Source organism: Toxorhynchites rutilus, chromosome 3 (genome assembly GCF_029784135.1).
Source record: "Toxorhynchites rutilus septentrionalis strain SRP chromosome 3, ASM2978413v1, whole genome shotgun sequence".
Classification (NCBI taxonomy): Eukaryota; Metazoa; Arthropoda; class Insecta; order Diptera; family Culicidae; genus Toxorhynchites; species Toxorhynchites rutilus.
Genome location: NC_073746.1, coordinates 41,260,111 through 41,278,264, shown reverse-complemented (window position 1 = coordinate 41,278,264; position 18,154 = coordinate 41,260,111). Strand labels below are relative to the sequence as shown.

General features: G+C 38.7%; 1 protein-coding gene across 6 annotated transcripts in view; it reads right to left on the bottom strand.

The window, feature by feature from the left end:
- LOC129777207 (protein sickie-like) overlaps nucleotides 1-16,948 on the bottom strand; it is a 118,478-nt gene extending 101,530 nt beyond the window's left edge. The window contains exons 1-2 of one of the 6 annotated variants that reach the window (XM_055783343.1): nucleotides 16,904-16,948; nucleotides 16,012-16,304 (exon numbers count right to left, since the gene is read on the bottom strand). The gene's annotated coding sequence lies outside the window, so the exon portion shown is untranslated. Of the gene's footprint in view, nucleotides 1-16,011; nucleotides 16,575-16,664 lie in introns of all 6 variants that reach the window. The other 5 variants (XM_055783341.1, XM_055783337.1, XM_055783339.1 and 2 more) reach the window with 5 other exon arrangements.
- Between the last annotated feature and the right edge of the window lie 1,206 nt (nucleotides 16,949-18,154).

The following is an 18,154-nucleotide window of genomic DNA, read 5'->3' as shown; positions in this document are numbered from 1 at the left end:
GCATTGGGCTCGCAGTAAACAATCTTTGTGATTGTGGCGATGGCTACCACGACATCGAGCATGTTGTCTGGTCGTGTATCCGGTTCCATGCTGCTCGCTCTCAGCTCTCTAGAGCACTAAGAGCACAAGGCAGACAATCGGATATCCCCGTCCGGGATATCTTAGGTAGCCGTGATCCTGATCTTCTGCTTCATCTATACCTGTTCCTCAGAAACGCCGATGTCAACGTTTAATGATGTTTCCTTCGTTGTGTCCCCGTTTCATATCCCTCCTATCCGATCGATAAACTTTTACTTAGTCGCGGCAATACATACACACACTCTTTACAGACACACGGGCCAAAGGTTGTGCAGTCCACTGATCATTCAACAAGAGCCAAAGGTTGTACCGCTCATGACAACTCTACACGAACTGATGATTGCGCCGGCTAGTGACCATTCTATCCTGGATTCCTCGAGTCGAGAAAGACGCACCACGCTAGATATGAGGTACAGACTAGGGGGGCGTTGCTGATCAATGGTCAGCTGCATCCCAATAGGAAGTATCCCGTGTCGGGCACACGTACAGAGCATTGGAGACAACAACATCCCAATTACGAAAACACTTGTAATACTAACCTCGAGCCAACCGCGAGTAATCTGTTACATATTACTAACATAGATAATAATAAAAATTGTATTGAACTCCCGGCCCCGTGAGGCTAACGCCATATGAGCCTTTATAAAAATATATATTTTGGAAAAAAAAAAAATTGTTTCCCGCTAGATAGCCATTGGGACGTACACCCAGAATTGATTTTTAGCTCATGTTTTGTCATCCCAATGTATGACATCAAATGAGACATAACTGAACAGAAAATGTCATGACTCACAAATACTGGTAAGTATTTGTATAATATACATGGTACAGCAATATAAGGTTAATGCGAGTGAGCGAAACAAAAGACAAATAAGCTTTCCGCATGATTTGCCACATACACGGCCCAGACAAAGATAGATATTGTTCTCCTTCATGTGCTCCTTTTTACTACTATTTTTACTCTTAGAAAACACTTCCCAACTTCAATTTATAATCAGATGCAATATTATCACGTATTTGCTGAACAACTTCTTAAGCATCATTAGCCATGTGAATAGCGTGGTCGTGTAAATTAGCTTTGTATTCCAGCTGGCTTAGGTTCGATCCCCATTGACGTCGTATGGACTTTTTTTTTTGGCACAATCCCAAATGAAATGAGAAAAGAAAACACAAAGAGATGTCTGCACGCATACATACAAACCATTTTTATGCTTTAAAAATAGCTCATTATTTGCGCATTTGACTCAACAGCACACTGAATGGCATCATTTCTGCCAAAGATGACATGTGTTCTGCCAATGCTAGTTTGGTTGTAGTTCTGGGCGCATGGTATCTAAGGAATGACGTGAAATTTAGTATATTCAATCTGATATATTGGACAAATCATCACTTACAACAGATATAAATAAATATATAGCGATAAATTAGCATAGAGTTTTCTCTCGTGTTTGGGGGCAAAGTGGTCAAGTGGTCACAATGTTCTGTTTACTAAAGCTGATATACTTCGTCACATTCTGCTCTTGAAGAGGTTTCTTTTGTGGCATTGACCCTGGAAAAATATGCCACCCCTTCTAAACGAAGCCTTAATATGCGAAACGTTATGTGTTTCTTACTACATTTTTGTATGCTTGAGAAAAATTAAATTGAGACTCTAGGTGAACAGTCCAAGCTTATTTCATACATGTACCTACTATATCAAGTATGATTTGAACAAATCTGGACGAAAAAAAACGCATAAATCTATCCCATTCAGCTTGATATGTGCGGGTGACCACTTTGCCCCCACTAGGTGATCACTTTACCTTCAAGCAAAAAAAAAAGTTGGATTTTTCACCTTTTTTCTAATGATGAAAAGTGTACTATTTCAAATTTTTATAGTAAAAGCCGAATGCTATCATGAACAACAATGAGTTGAACTATAATATTCTTTGAAAAACGGGAATTGAAGCGGTGTAAATGGGCATATTCCTTAGGGTGACTAGTGCTGTTCGCGATGACAGTTGTACAGTGTCGACGTCTGGTGGCGACTTTCGAGTTCCATAATTTGGGTTCCTCGAAAGTGTAATCTTTATCAGATTAGAAAGCGCGAAGCCAGTTTCAAAATGTTCAGATTTGAATGAAACTGTTTGTATCATGTTATGCAATTACTGAAACACGTATTGCTGACTCTTAGTTAAACATTTGTCCATACATTTCCGATATTTTTACTGAAACTCTTCATTTCGATAAAAAAGATGTCAGACACAATTTTCGTAGGAGATTTTTCCATCATCTGCAAAAAAAAGTGTTTGTCATTTACATAGAATACTAATTTTCATAATTTCTATTTTACAGGCACGTTTTTCTTCTGTATTGTAGTGACTTTAAACAGTTTTGGCTGGTTCGTCACTCTAACCTTCCATTTTGGAAGATTGTCGGGAGTGAGCACGTCTCAAAAAGTATGGGAAACCATAAAAAAATCAGGAAAGCTGGCCTCTCTAGTCATGACACTTTCAATTTTCCGGAGTAGGAATGAGCTCTCGCGGCGATGTTTTTCGACCTTTCAATTATTCGAAAGAGCTCTAGATCCGGAGCCGACTGAAGTCTGTCGCCGCAATGGAAGCGTCCAGGAGAAAGCTATAGACAGCAAAAACCTTTGGCTAAGTTTTCATTCCCACTGCGGATACGGTTGATGGGTGATTTGCGGAAAACAAGAATAAAACTAACCGACGACAAGCGGCGAGCGAGTTTCCTTTTTGCGAAATGCAGCCAATGCTATTGCCAAGTACGGCTAGAGAGGAGTCGTCGTGAAGCCGCCTGGGGAACGTACTTTGAATGATAATTGTGTTACTTTTATTCCACTGCCGCCGTCAACTCGTTATTATGCTGTCTTAATGATATACTTTGGGGCTACGAAAAACTCCCCCCGAACTACTGTGTTCTCGTTTGACCAAGAAATGCTCACTGTACCGTTGAGGAGTTGTTAAACTTATAACTTATCCCAATAATCAAGATTTTATTTCCACCATCTTTTTTACGATCCCTTGTATTCTCGACAATCCAAAATCGAGAGATCAAACCGATAAAAAGCTACCAAAAGAAAATTAATAACGTTTCGTGCAGTCATTCATTATTGGATGTTTCGATTCTCTCCCCCATAGTTCCATTCCTCATTCCTCGAACCGCTAACACACGGTACAACAGCGCCTTTTGTCCGTTCCGTGTTTACGCTTGTTTTACGACTTCTCCGGTCCGCTTTTGGCCTTTTGGCCTTTTCAAGCCACTCAGGTAGCGATGACCGCGCGACGAAATACTTTGCGAGACAGAGAGAGACGCAGAAAGAAAACGTCGATAGTGCGCTTGACATCATTGACAGAAAACTTCATATTCGCATCGGGCATCCGACATCCGAACCCCACTGTATTGACAAGCACCCGTCAATAAATCATACTTCCACGAACGCAAACCGTGTGCCATAAAGTAATTCGTCGGGTCTCCCATTGAGTCTAGCACATTTCCAGGAATTGTGAACTTTCTTTCCGTACATCCTGGATCGAACACGGATGAATAATAGACGGCCACCTTTGGGAAGGCCCATGCGAGGGATCAATTCTGCACACTAATCCCTAAAAAGGTGAGCTGTAGCGAGACCGACAGCAGCTGCCCGCTGCTCGATTTGTTCCCTCAGTCAAACGTCGGCCAAACGTGAAAATCGACGGCAACCGCACAGAGCCGGCGGCAAACGCTGGAAAACCGCGGATGCGTGTTTGTTTGTATTTTGCTGGCCCTTTTTATGTCGAACAATTTCACTCAATCGTCGTCGTCGTTCATTGATTGGAACGAACGAACAAGCACGGGACAGCAAAAGCAGACAGTCCCCTCCGCTCCGAGTCGTCCAAATGTGAATCCATCGGTTTGTAACGAGATATCATGCCTCCCGGCGGAGCTGGACGGGAGGAAGATTTCCGCGTTTTCCACTGGGCCCCCGAGCATTCGGCTTTTTGGTGTTGTTTTCCCAAACAGTAGAAAACCAATTAGAAATCCACGGCGGACCGACTTTCCAGCTGGATGGAAACCGATGCTCGCTCGATGCTTCCGGGACCATGGACTGATTGGGTGAAGATGTGTATCAGTTTTGACAGCTCGCGTTTGTTTTGGTTGATGGATTCGTGTTTTCGACTCTGTCAGCGGTTGGACGGATGGTTTGTTTCTGTTTTATGATTTGGGGTAACGCCTTTTCGACTTATCAGGGCGTGGGATTTCATCAGACGAGCCGGAATCTAGTTCAACTAGTTTTGGTTTAATTATATCATATCGATAACAGTAATTGTTTATTCTAAATAGCAAATAAAAACTATAGTCTATTCCTATTCAAAATGTTCTTAATAAGTATCGACACAAAAAGGGTTAGATTAGCATAGAATTGGGAATGCAGAACGACTTTACCGTTACCGATAACTGGTAAAGTAATCAAAATTACACTATCGAAAATACAGTTTTTTGTCGAGAAATTCCACATCAAATCGGCCAGCTGTTAACCCGACCCTCTCCGGTTCTTTTAATATGGAGGCAGACACCCAAAATCACAATATTCATTATCATATGACCAGTTTTAAAACCGGGTAAAAATATTACTCTAAAATTGAATTTAATGTTGAAAATGTTTGAATTTGAATTGAATTTAATGTTAATAATGTTTGTTGAATTTTTATATAGCGTCGGAATCTCAACCTCTCAGTTATCTCAGTTACTTCATGAATATGATTTTCATTGAATAAAATTGTTCATATCCCGAACACGGTTAAACCTAGGATAAAACGTTATGCATAGTAGTACATAGTAGTTAGTATATGTAGATTTCATTTTTCATATTTCTTTTCTTAATTTTTTACAATTTTTCAGAGTATTGAAATCTTATAAACTTTTCGAAATTCATATCTCCATTTTAGAGTGCTTGATACCGTCAAAATTTGTTGAATTGAAAGAATTTTCCAACGAAACATATTCAAAAATATCGAAGGGTGGGTCTTTTAGTATTCAAATGTTTTTAACATTAAATTCAATTTTTGAGTAATATTTTTAACAGCGTATTCAAAATACTAATTTTCCTAAATGTTTCGTTGATTTTCAAAATACTTTGCCACACGGCATATTTTAGTCAGACAACTTGATTTCAAGTTACGGTTTATTGAAAAAAAGATTTAGTTTTTTTGCATACACCCATATCATATATGTATCAGCCATTTTATGCCAAACCGATAGAGTGGTTCTCAGATTTTCGTGAAAAGTGGTTGTTTTGTTTTTTATCGCATAACATTAGACACGTATTTTTTTATCAGTTGGGTGACCATTTCCATTCTAGGGCTGTCCGAAAAATCAACTTCAACTTTTCCTCTTTTTTCCAAAAATGACTGTTTTCAAAAATTCATAACTTTACTAGACCGATTAAGATGATCGACATATCAATTTAAAGCATTAACCTGGTCTTTTTTGAAAGAATACTACAGGTAAACTTCGATATAACGTACATTTCACTTTCAAAATTGTACGTTGTATCGAATTGTACGTTATATCGAAGCATAATAAAGTACTCACAAACGTAGTCTATAATACATTATTGTGTTGCTGTTTTAGTCAAGTTAATGAATAACTTCAATCAGAAGACGAAGCCAGCCTTTCTCATGATGTTTCCCTTGATGACTGTTGATTAAAACTTGATTCATTTAGAATCCGGAATCACAAAACCAGCTGTATTTCGGGATTGATTGAAGGTACAAAACTTGTTTTAGCATTACAATACAAATCATTCATTGTTCTATCAGGAAAAAAATTATGAATTTTTTTTCCTTTACACTTTGGAAATGTGTACGTTATATCGAGGTAAAATGTACGTTATATCGAGTGACGTTATATCGAGGGTACGTTCTAACGAGGGTACGTTATATCGAAGTTTCCCTGTACACCTGCAGAAAATTTGAATTCGGTTCTCGTTATGATTGATTGTATTCGTTTTTTATTGTTTTCATAATCTCGGGACCAAGGGCGTTATATTTTTTTATATTTTTTTTCTGAAAAGTTGAGGATTTTTCACATAACATATGTCGAAACCAGAGAGGCCTTTTTTCATTTTTGAGTTATGATTTTTCAAAGTTAACCGATGGTCCAAAAAATCATTTTTCCCTTTTTTCCAAAAATGACTGTTCAAAAATGTATTACTTTTGAACTACTGGACCGATTCAGATGATCCATACATCAAATTGAAGCCTCTACACTAAAATACACCCCCTCCCCGTAAAGGGATAGGCAGAGTACCTCAGCTTGCTTCAGTCTTGGGATTTGATGAATCCGTGCAAAGTTTCCAATATCCGATTACTTTGGAAGCAATATTCGTTCTTAGATGAACACACGATACAGTTAATGTTATTTACGTGCTGAATAATTATTTAGTTAATCAGAAATATTGAGTGTATGTTCTATCAGATTAGAAAAAATGTATTTTTATTCAATAGTCCATTTTTTTGTTTTTAAAAGTATACAGAACTTATTTTTGATTTTTACTATCGTAAATACCGGTTTTTCTCAGAACTACAATTTTTGAGTGAGAGCCACTCAAACTCATTCTCATTGGATTCGCATCAGTTTTCAGAATTCCAGAAAGGCACAGAGAAAGCGATATGAATTGAAATGACGAAGTGCAACGATAACTCCGGAGTCGTGGCTGCAATAAAAGCTCAGAACAGGAAATTCATTAGACAGCGAACACCAAGACTACCCAGGAAGATCTAGGGGGAGGAAATAAACATTCTAATACTGTAACTGAGCCAATTACAACACCCAAACTAGCTTTGGCAGAAAAGATGCCTTCAGATGGGTTCAGTCTTAGTGAAAGAGAAGTCTGTTCCATACATACAAACATTATAACACACTTAATAAAATAAGTATTTTTCTGTATTTCTAAAACAAGTGTGTTATAATGTTTGTATGTATGGAACAGACTTCTTATTCTCTCAGACTGAATGTCAGCTTGGAACTGTATCTAAAAAAATACCAAACGATGCCCAAATCAGGGATTGAACCAAGGCCATAATGTAACATATAACAGAATATAACATATAACATATAACATCACATTTTAAAGATTTTTTGTTCTTATTTGAAAAGTATCTCTTGTTTTGTCATTTTATATTGCTATGACATATATATTAGGTTGAGGAAAAATGAATCCATTATTTTTGCGTGAAATTCAAAAAATTATTGATCGGATTGTCCGATTTGGGTCAAATATGCGACGTTTTGTAGTATAATTTGTTGCCATTTGAAATGTAGCTTAATAAAGGGTGTTCGGATCAAAAAGTGGTCAAACTAAATTGCGTGTAAATCGATTATTTGTTTATTAAAAAAATCAAAGTATCTTTCTTTTTGAAGTTCAATATGTATAAAAGACGGAAAAAATACTCAGTTAAGATTCCGGTCGACCTAGTCCAAATTGGCGAGCCTTTCGTTTGACGCCTGCCATCAGATTTTGTACAGTCACCTTATCCACTTTCCTCGCCGCAGAACGCAAGTTTGCTTTGAACTGCTTCTCGCTGCTAACAGTTTTTTGGGTCTTCTTAAGGTTCTGCCTAACTATCGCCCACAACCACAACCTGCATTTTATTGGCGGCATACCACTCCATGGCCTTTTTCCATAATGGCAGGATGCCAAATCCGGCCAAAACAGCACAGACAAGTCATGTTCCTTCAGGAAAGGCAGCAAACGCTTTTGAAGACACTCTTTCACGTAAGTTTCCTGGTTGACGGTCCCGGTTGCAACGAAAATGTCGCTTTTCAAGCCACAGGTGCAGATAGCTTGCCAAACGAGATATTTCTTGGCAAACTTTGATAGTTTAATGTGCTTGAAAATGTCTGCCACCTTTCCCCTTCCGGTTGCTGTATAATACTCTTATACAGGAAGCTGTCTGAAGTCTGCCTTGACGTAGGTTCCGTCGTCCATTACCACGCAATCAAACTTTGTCAACAATGTCGTATACAGCTTCCGAGATCTTGTTTTTCCCGTAAGGTTTTGCTTATCGTTGCGATTTGGAGTCACTACCTTCTTATAAGTCGATAGTCCGGATCGATTTTTAGCTTCATGCACGGTTGTAGACGATATTCCCAACTTATTTGCGACATCTCGAACGGAGAGGTTGGGGTTGCGCTTGAAAGCGCTAGCCACTCTTCTGTTCGTCACTGCGGCTCCCCGCTTTCGATTTGCCCCAGATCCAGGCTTTCTAGTTGTCGACAAACGTTCCCCAAACACTGTTATTACTTTGGTGACGGTTGATTTGGCCACATTCATCGATTATGCTATTTCTGCGTGCGTGTAGTTTGGATTTTCACGACGCATGTACAAAATTTTGATTCGTCGCTCCTCTTGATTTGACGCCATTTTGATAACTAAAGATCTAATGTCAAAATCCAAATAGAGGCATCATTCTACACACACACACACACTTACAAAAATCAGGTTTTTTATATGAATGATTAGTAAAAATACGGCGAATTTAAGTTGACCACTTTTTGATCCGAACACCCTTTAATGCCTCTCTCATAGAAATCCGGGTGCATACTGGTGAAAAACTATAGTAACGGATTTTCACAATTTTCTCTTGATCCCTATTTCTTATCACTCTGAAAGTTTTGCAACGAGAAATAAAGGTGGTGATACCTTGGTGCCATGTCCGGACTATATGATGGATGTAATAAAACTTCCAAATCAAGTTCAGGAGTTTCATGTGTTATCTTGCGTCGGCCGGGAAAGGTTTAGCCTCCGTTTGTTGGGATGCGCATGGCATAATCTTTATCGATTACCTGCAGAAGGGAAAACCTAATTACCGAAGAGTATTATGCAGCGTTATTGGACAAACTGCGCGACCATCACTGTACCATTACGACAACGCACCGTATAATACCTCCTTACAAGCGATGGCCAAGATGGACCAATTTCGATCCCAATTTTTCGCTCACCCACCATGACTCCCAGCGACTACTATATGTTCCCAAACCTCAAGCGGTGGCTCTAGGGAAAGAGATTCACATCGAATGAGGAAGTCACGACAGAAACTTATAACGCCTTATCTGTCTTCCAAGTTGTATCTTGAACGGATCTCAATATCTTATTCCAATAATTTTATGGCGACTACTTGAATTCGAACGCTCTCTTCTACGTCGTAGCTCATACATGATCCAAGTTAATGTATAATGTTTATGATCGCATTTGGAAGTTTAGCATTCAGAAAAAAACTATTTATTAGTTGATTTAAAAAAAAGTGCCACTATATCTCCTTTTCCTATGTTTTAAAAATGTAGTACGCTGTTTACTTTGTTATTGCTCTCCCACAAGTGAATGTACAAATGTGATCATTTAAATTGTACATTCTTCGTATGAAGTAAATCTCTTATCTTGTTATTAAACAATCTAATTCCAACAAAAAGTGAAACTTAAGGCTTTCCCCAACGAACTTTTGCTCGATAATGAGTACACTATACTACTAGAATATACTATACAATATGATTGCTAAATATTGTAACAGTTGACCATTGGCATCTAAAGTGATGACTCTGCCATCACTGATAAATAAAGACAGCAAAGCCAGCTATCTGTCAATTGACGGGTCGTTGAAAGCTCCGCACCTACTCATCTGAGGGGCCGCGTTTGCAGAAAAATGGACCGGTTTGAAGAGATGAGACATCGCGCCCATGAATGAGGCCACATAACTTTAGTTCAAAAGAATATGAGGCATGATTGTGCTCGACCTGTCGGCATTGGTCCCTTTTGGGCGTTATGTGTGGTCTTTCTTTCTGTTAGTGACCGTCTCCGGGAGTGGAAGTGCGCGTCGTGAAAAGTAAATGTCCTTGATTTAAATATATAGTTCATAGTAATATTAAGTGTAGTTAAGTGTTTAAAGCTCACACAGTTCTATAACAGTGAGCATCGTTAGTTCAAATATTAAAAAAAAGAGATTACAATGGGGACGCCACGGTATTTAACGTAACTGGTTAGGTCCAACCATCCAGTGGGCCTTTTCTTATTTTTCTATGTGCAAGAACCAGAGGAGATCGCCATAGGCCACCGCAGAGAGAGACCCTACAGAGAGGGACAACCATTGTCACCGCCAGCTGGCTAACATAACGGGTTTCACCAAGTCAGACCCAAAACCGGACCCCAGTGGAGATACCGCAAGTCCCGATCCACTTATGAAAGATCGAAAAATATTGTGAATTTTTCAATAGCGATATCATCAATATGTTATCCTATAATCAAGAGGTGTTAGGGATCGGTTAAAATGCGTTGTCTTAAGAATTATTTTTTATTGTATTGCTAGCTGACCCGGCAAACTTCGTTCCCCCCAACATTTGTTTTTTGTTATCAATACCTTTAAGCATTCACGTTTTTTTACTATGAGCAAGTTCATGGGTTCAATCGCAGAACTGTTCATTGATTAGTCTTCTTATCGACCCCGTTGAATTTACCTTTTACTATAAAATTCCTAGTATTTCTAACAAAACTCATCATTATAATATCAGATTATTTTCAGACACAATTCTCGTTCAAGATTTTTCAATTTTTTTTTGCATTTGCAAATAACATGTTTCTCCGTTACATGGAATAAATGTTTTATATAGAAAATATGATAGAATAAAGACAGCCCTAAATCGGACAATTCCTTCCTCGAGTTCTGCTCTTATCAACACATTCGGCGACACTTTTTTATTGGTATAGATAGAAGAAGATATAGGAGTGCGTTTCATCACATTAAAATCAATTTCCAGTTTCGAACAAAGATCAATTTCGCTAGCGCAAACATCAAATGGACAAACAGGACTTGTCACTATGTAATTGTAGAACATATGGGAATTTAATTTTCCGAATTTTCCCTTTTTCCTTCAGTTTTCCGAAAATTTTCAACGGTGGGAGGAGTGTTGAACCACTTTAGAAACGTTTCTTGCCCCCTAAAACCTCCGCATGCCAAATTTGGTTCAGTTTGCTTGATTAGTTCTTGAATTATGCAGAAATTTGTCTTTCATTTGTATGGCAGCTCCCCCTTAGAGAGGGGAGTGGAGAGTCAAACCACCATAGAAACATTTATCGCACCCTAAAACCTCCATGTGCCTAATTTTTTTTCATTTGCTTGATTAATTCTCGAGTAATGCAGAAATTTGTGTTGGGGGGCGCTCAAACTATCACGACATACCAATTTTCATGTTGATCGGTTCAGTAGTTTCCGAGTCCATAAGAATCAGACAGACAGAAATCCATTTTCTATATATATAAGATATTAAAATTGATCATATTAACTTAAGAGTTTTTCAGGTGTATCCTATACGATTTTATTTTAATACTAACGGACCCGGAAAACTTCGTCCCTCCAAAATTTGTTTTTTGCTATCATTACCTTCAAACATTCACATTTTCTTACTAAGCGCAAGTTCATGAGTCCAATCGCAGAACTATTCATTGATTGATATTCTAATCGACCCCGTTGAATTTACGTTTTACTTTAAAATTCCTAGTACCTCTACCAAAGCTCATCATTATAATATCAGGTTATTTTCAGACACAATTTTCGTTCAAGATTTTTCAACCACTTGCAAATAGCATGTTTCTCCGTTACATGGAATAAATGTTTGATGCAGAAAGTATGATAGAATTATGGCAGACCCCTTCCCTCTTTTCCCCTTAGAGAGGGGGGAGGAGTATCGAACCACCGTAGAAACGTTTATCGATCCTTAAAACCTCTATATGCTAAGTTTAATTCCATTTGTTTGATTAGTTCTCGAGTTGTTCAGCACCATCCCCTCCCCCTCTTTAGAGAGGAGAAAGAAGTGTAAAACCACCATAAAACATTTATTGCTCCCTTAAACCTCTACATACCAAATTTGGTTCCATTTGCTTGATTAGTTCTCGACTTATGCAGAAATTTGGGTTTCATTTCTATGGAAGCCCCCCTTAGAAAGGTGGGAGGAGTGTTGAACCACTTAGAAATGTTTCTTCCCCATAAAACCTCCACATGCCAAATTTAGTTCCGTTTGCCTTATTAGTTCTTGACTTATGCGGAAATCATTTATCAGATACTTGTATGCTTCATTTGTATGGCAGCCCCCCACCCCCTCAGAGAGACGGACGGAGTGTCTCACCATAGAAACGTTTTGTGTCCCCTAAAACCGTCGCATGCCAAATTTGACATTTTCTCGATAAGTCTTCGTGTTATGTAGAAATTTGTCTTTCATTTGTATGGCAAACAACCCCCCCCCCTCCAAAAAAAAAAACAGAGGGGAGAGGAGTGTCTCTCCCGTATAGAATCATTTATTGCACCCTAAAACCTCCACATGCCAAATTTCGTTTCATTTACTTGATTAGTTCTCGAGTTATGCCGAAATTATTGTTTCATTTGTATGGCAGCCCCCTCTTAGAGAGGGGGTGGAGTGCCTTACCACCGTGAAAACATTTATTGCGCCCTAAAACCTCCATATATCTAATTTGGTTTCGTTTGCTTGATTAATTCTCGATTAATACAGAAATTTGTGTTTCATTTGTATGGCAGCCCCCCTCAAGAAAGGGGGAGGAGTATCTGACCACCATAGAAACATTTATTGCACGTTAAAACCTTCACAAAATACAGTGACGAACAAAACATTATAACCACATGCTGAAGGAAACTCCAAAACACGCTCTAACCGCCTTTCAAATCATAAGTATGTGACATTATGGGAAGATACCAATATTGGACCAACGAGAGCCCGCTTTTTGAATCTGATACTTTAGAAGCTTTGTAAAATCTGAAAATGTGCGAAAAAATGGCAAGACCAAACACTAATTTTAATTGATTTTGAAACAAACATCGCTTCCTTCCGGAAGTATGTTACTGATCAAGGAACAGGAAGGTAACAGAATATAATCATCGCAAACCTGAGGCTCACTGGCGTTAATTTCAAGAATAATTTGAAACGAAATAGATCGGAACTATCACGTAACGAAATGGCTTTGACAAAGTGTAGCCATTGGAATGATGAAGAATTATGAATGAATGAATGCTGAGAATGATGGTCATACCAAACGACTCTCTAACGTTGATCCATTCAAATCAGCAGTTCCGAGACAGCTCAAATACGCCTCGATGATGATCTGAAGCACGACTCAATTTTGTAAGAAATGGCGTAACATTCTATCGCAGCAGAAGAAATGAAAATATTGTTGGAAAAACTCTTGTCCTCTAGCAGTGCTTTTTTCCGATGTATGGATGACTTATTGGTTATTGCTATTCATATAATTTAAATTTCATTATTTTACTAGTAATTGTTATCTCAAGATATCGAAAAATACAGGAGAAAGATGGTATGCCACGTTTCTCAACAAAACTATATAAATCGATAAATTGTTCAGTAAATATTAATAAAGGGCCACTTGACCCGCTGTAGTAGGAATAGGTATACATGAAACATTGGTAGGTTTAGTGTTAAAATAGAACGAAATCCTCCTAAAAAAAAAGCGTGCAAAGCATAGAAAATCAGAATTTTGGATTTGAGAACTTATGGGTTTGTGTTCCATTTTGTTCTATTCAAATATCGTTCAAAGTAATATTTGTAATATATGTAATTTGTAATAAGTAACTGTTCACAGTCTTCATACCTACGAAGATCGTGCCCTTTCGGAAACTACACACCAAAATTCATGTAGAAATTTGCATCATTACTATTTACGTTATTTTATTAGCAAATTTTAATAAAGAAGATTGGAAAAAAGTCACAGGAGGGTTGTGTCCGAGACACGACCGCATAATTGACGTAGGATTCCGTTAGATTATCTGTTGATTTTGGATAATTACATCGTTAAACTCTTTGATAATGATTAGGTGGACCTGAAAAGGGCCGCTTTGTTTGGTTTTTTTTTATCCCATTTATTTGTTTAAGGCTCATTAGCATTTTAGCTGTAACAGAGCCGAATTTTAATCGTGTACATGTCACATGGTTATCATATCTATAATTAGCACATTACACAGTTGCCATTCGCCAGTATTCCTTCTATACCATTACATATGGTACATTCACACAGTAGCCATTTAGGCGTAAGAGTTATTCTTTCTGTTCTTCCATTATCCAGTTGGACCACCGGACAGCGGAGACAGTTGATTGATCATTGTTGAGTTATTTATAGAACAGTAGCCCGATGTGTCTGGCAGAGCAGAGCAGTTGTATGGATGAATCGATCTTATTTCGACCGTGGATCGATCTCCATCGCTGATGATTGTTGCGTGGACGTAGCTATTCTGTAACAACACAAAGATGGTCAATGAGGGCCCTGAGTTATGAACTCACGATCGATCGCTTACTAAGCGAACGCGCAACCAATGTGGCTACGGAGACCCCCTTTGTTTGGTTGTTGGGTATTGTTTGTTCATTCCACCTGTGTTTAACGGGTGATGATGACAGAAGGATGATAAACAGTCGTTGGATGGTGCGTATCAGATAAAGGATACCGAAGTGGAACGAGATATGATGAGAACCGCCCTCTATGATCCTAGACGAGATGCCTCTTGTGATATGTATTGATGAAATAAAGAAAAAAAATCACCAATGTAATATAAGATAATTATTAATACCGAACACAATTATCAATTTTTCTTATCAGTAAAAACATGTTACTTTAATATAGCGAAAATATATTTGAAATGGGAATGGTAATTTTCTTTTATAATTTTCACTTTCTGATTGTTTATTCAACCCAATGCGAATTTTAATTGGACTAACAAAACCTAATACTATATGTACTATATGTAGTGAGACTCTATGTTGTATGGGAAAGGGTTAACACAACGGCTATCGTATACAATTTTACACCTACCCTTGTGCTAAATTTTTCACAATACACGATCGAACATCGATATGGAGTTTCACGAAGCAACCAACATTAAAGTTCCAAATTTAAATTTTATTTGCTAGAATTGTTCGTATCACTTTTCTTACTTGCAATATAAAAATGCCCCCGACTTTCATGTATTTGCAATGCCGATTTCCATCAGGCAGCTTGGTTTTGATGTCTCTGTTTGGGAACACATCTCGGCGGGAGCAAAAGCTCCCCCTACTTTCATGTATTTGCAAAGCCGATTTCCCCTAGGCAGCTTGGTTTTGATGTCTCTGTTAGGGAACCGCCGCATGTGTCGTCAATTTCGACCAATCAGAAGTGGGTATTTCCGTTAGGATAGATGTTTGATAGTTAGTTTAATGATATATATTATTTTATTCAATATAAAAAATTGTTATGGAGTGCCGAAATCGATTGACGCAAAAATTTCATCAATCCATCATGAAATGACTGAGCAATAAGCGTTTGAAATTGGACAATTTTCGCGATGTGCTCGATTCTCGATTTTCAATTTGTATCCCAATATGTTCTCGAAAGACGTAATCCTACGTCAAAAATCAACGGAAACGTCCATCAAATCAGTTTCATTCCTATGCTTATTTTAATTCCCATGAAAAACATATCGATTGTCTTATTGCCTCCCCGAACTGATAAATCCCACCCAAGTGCCTCGAAAAAAACCGTTTTTGAAACATTACAACACCACAATTGCACTTCCAACTGGAATGCTTCTTTGTAAGCACTTATTTATCGGAAAGACGTTATGAAATAAGTCCGAAAAAAGGAACACACAAAAATAGCTAACAGACACCCATCGCCACCGTTTCCTTTGTAATGCTATCGCCCATCGCCACCACTCCAAACTGTATTTGGGCAAATGACACGCGAAATCAACACAAAAGCAGCGCTAGCCGGCTGGCAATAAATTTGTTCATTTCTGACAGATATGAGCGGTGGAAGCCGGGCCCCAAAACGGCTTTAATGATTCTGACTGGAGGAGTGATGTTTGTATTCATGTTAGGTTGTTCGATTTTTACTGATCTCTTTCTTACCTTATTTCCTCTGAATCAGCTCAGTGTCCTCCCAATCCGGGGTCAAATGTTTAATCCAATTAATTGATGTCTTTGGTTTTTGTTTCCCGTCACGAATCTCGCATCCACTTAAACTGAAACCAATCTCCAAAAAGGCACACGTGATTGAAAATTCTTGTTCACCGCCTATCTTTTGCCTCGATAATAAACCACGACTGTTGCATTCATCATTTTCATTAGCTGCGTACGTTTATCTCTTCTTGTTTTTTTCCCGTCTAACACAGAACTCGATCAATCTCTCGGATATAAATATTCTGCCGACAGAGAGAAAAAATAAGAATTTCAATCAGGCGGTTCGAATAATCACACACTACACGGATATTTCCTGCCGATGATTGCTTCTCGATCCACGGTGAGCCCCCGAACGAATCCCAAAAGTCATCGCACATTAATCCGCACCGATGTGAAGAGTAAGTAATCCGCTAGTCCATCGTCATCATCATCAGCGTTATTATATCGGCCGTTTCACAATCCGATTTATTCGATATCCCCAACCATCATATTCCCCTAATTATTCTTTTCTCCTGCCACAACACAAAAATCAAAATAAACCAACGAATGATTCTTAGGATAATTGAAATTCAGGCAAATTGGCGCAGCACTCGCAAACCTACACGAAATTATTACCAATAATAATCAACTGCAAATTATTGCTGTGAGAAATTGCCAACCAATAGAAAATAGAGAAACAGAGATCTACAGAGGCCCGAAGCCAGGAGGGACGCGCGCGCGAAGATCACTCTGCGTCTGCGAAGGATCCACAGAACATAATAAACACACACACAGAAACACAAAACCAAACATAAAACAGTAAGCCAAAACAAAAAAAAATAACCGTTTCACAGGTCTTTACCCAAACGACTCGCGGCAAGCTGTGAACCGAACGCGACGCTGTCTATGTTTGAACTGATCGTGTAAAGCTTTGCTGATTGTCACAGAGGGTACGGGTTTGTGGGTTTCCCAACGCCCGTTCATTCACACACATACCTCGTACTGGGTGTCTGCATAGTAGGGTGATGACGCGGATAACGCACACAACAAACCGAACTGCTTCGATGTGTCGGTGAAAGGGAAAGGAAAAGCTTTGATGCTATGGAATGAACACAAATAAACGTTCATCCAGCTTGAGAATAGAACTTTCAGCAACATAAACAGTGTGGTTCATTTTGGGAGGATTGTGCAGTCTGCGATGCTTCAGCATTCATTTGGCGAGTCGGGAATCACGTTTTGGACTTTAGTGTGATTATATTCACGACGGAAAATTTACATTATTGTCTCTTTTTTTTACAACCTAATCGTTTTCATTTTCTCTCCAAGCGCCCATAAACCCATTCAAATAATGAACACGAAATTTACACCACGCAATAAAATATGAGATCCCAATTCCCGGACCAAAGGCCTCCAGAGGTCTTCAAGTATAATGTGGGACCTCTCTTGTTTTCATTCCCCCAGCTTCACACTCCTTCCTCGCATCGGGCCCGGAGAATGACACATTTTTACTACACCACTAGCATTTATGATGCATTCATAACTCACGGCAGCGACGACGAAAAAAGAAGCATTAAAACGCTAACGCTGAAGCAACAGAAGAAAACTGAAAAAAAGCGAAATAATAAACAAACACCGGGGCCGGAGAACGAGAATTAGATAAAAATCATACGACGACAGTAAAAGCCACTTGGCCACCGCCGCCGCAAATCCCGCACCCGTACCAAAAACTGAGCAGCTGAACGGGGTTTCCAGTTATTGAGATCGTTAGAACAGAATCATCGGGGGGGAAACAGAGACTTCCTTTCATTTGCGAAGACTGCGCGAGTTACGGATCAGAGCTACTGCACGATCGTGATTTTTTGCTTTCGTTTGTTGTGTTTTCAAGAATCTTTTTCTTCTTGTTTTGTTTCGCGCTCTGAACAGTGAAACTTGCCGCGATTTCCAACACTTGTGGCATGTGGCTGTAGATTTTCTTCCGTCACTTGTGTATATTTTTAACACCATCTATTATGACATAGTACCGTTAGGTGCACGAAAAATTCGATTAAAGTATTAACGAATTTTCATTATCCATAGCCCATGGCCAGAATTCTTTCATAAATCGGAAAAAAAG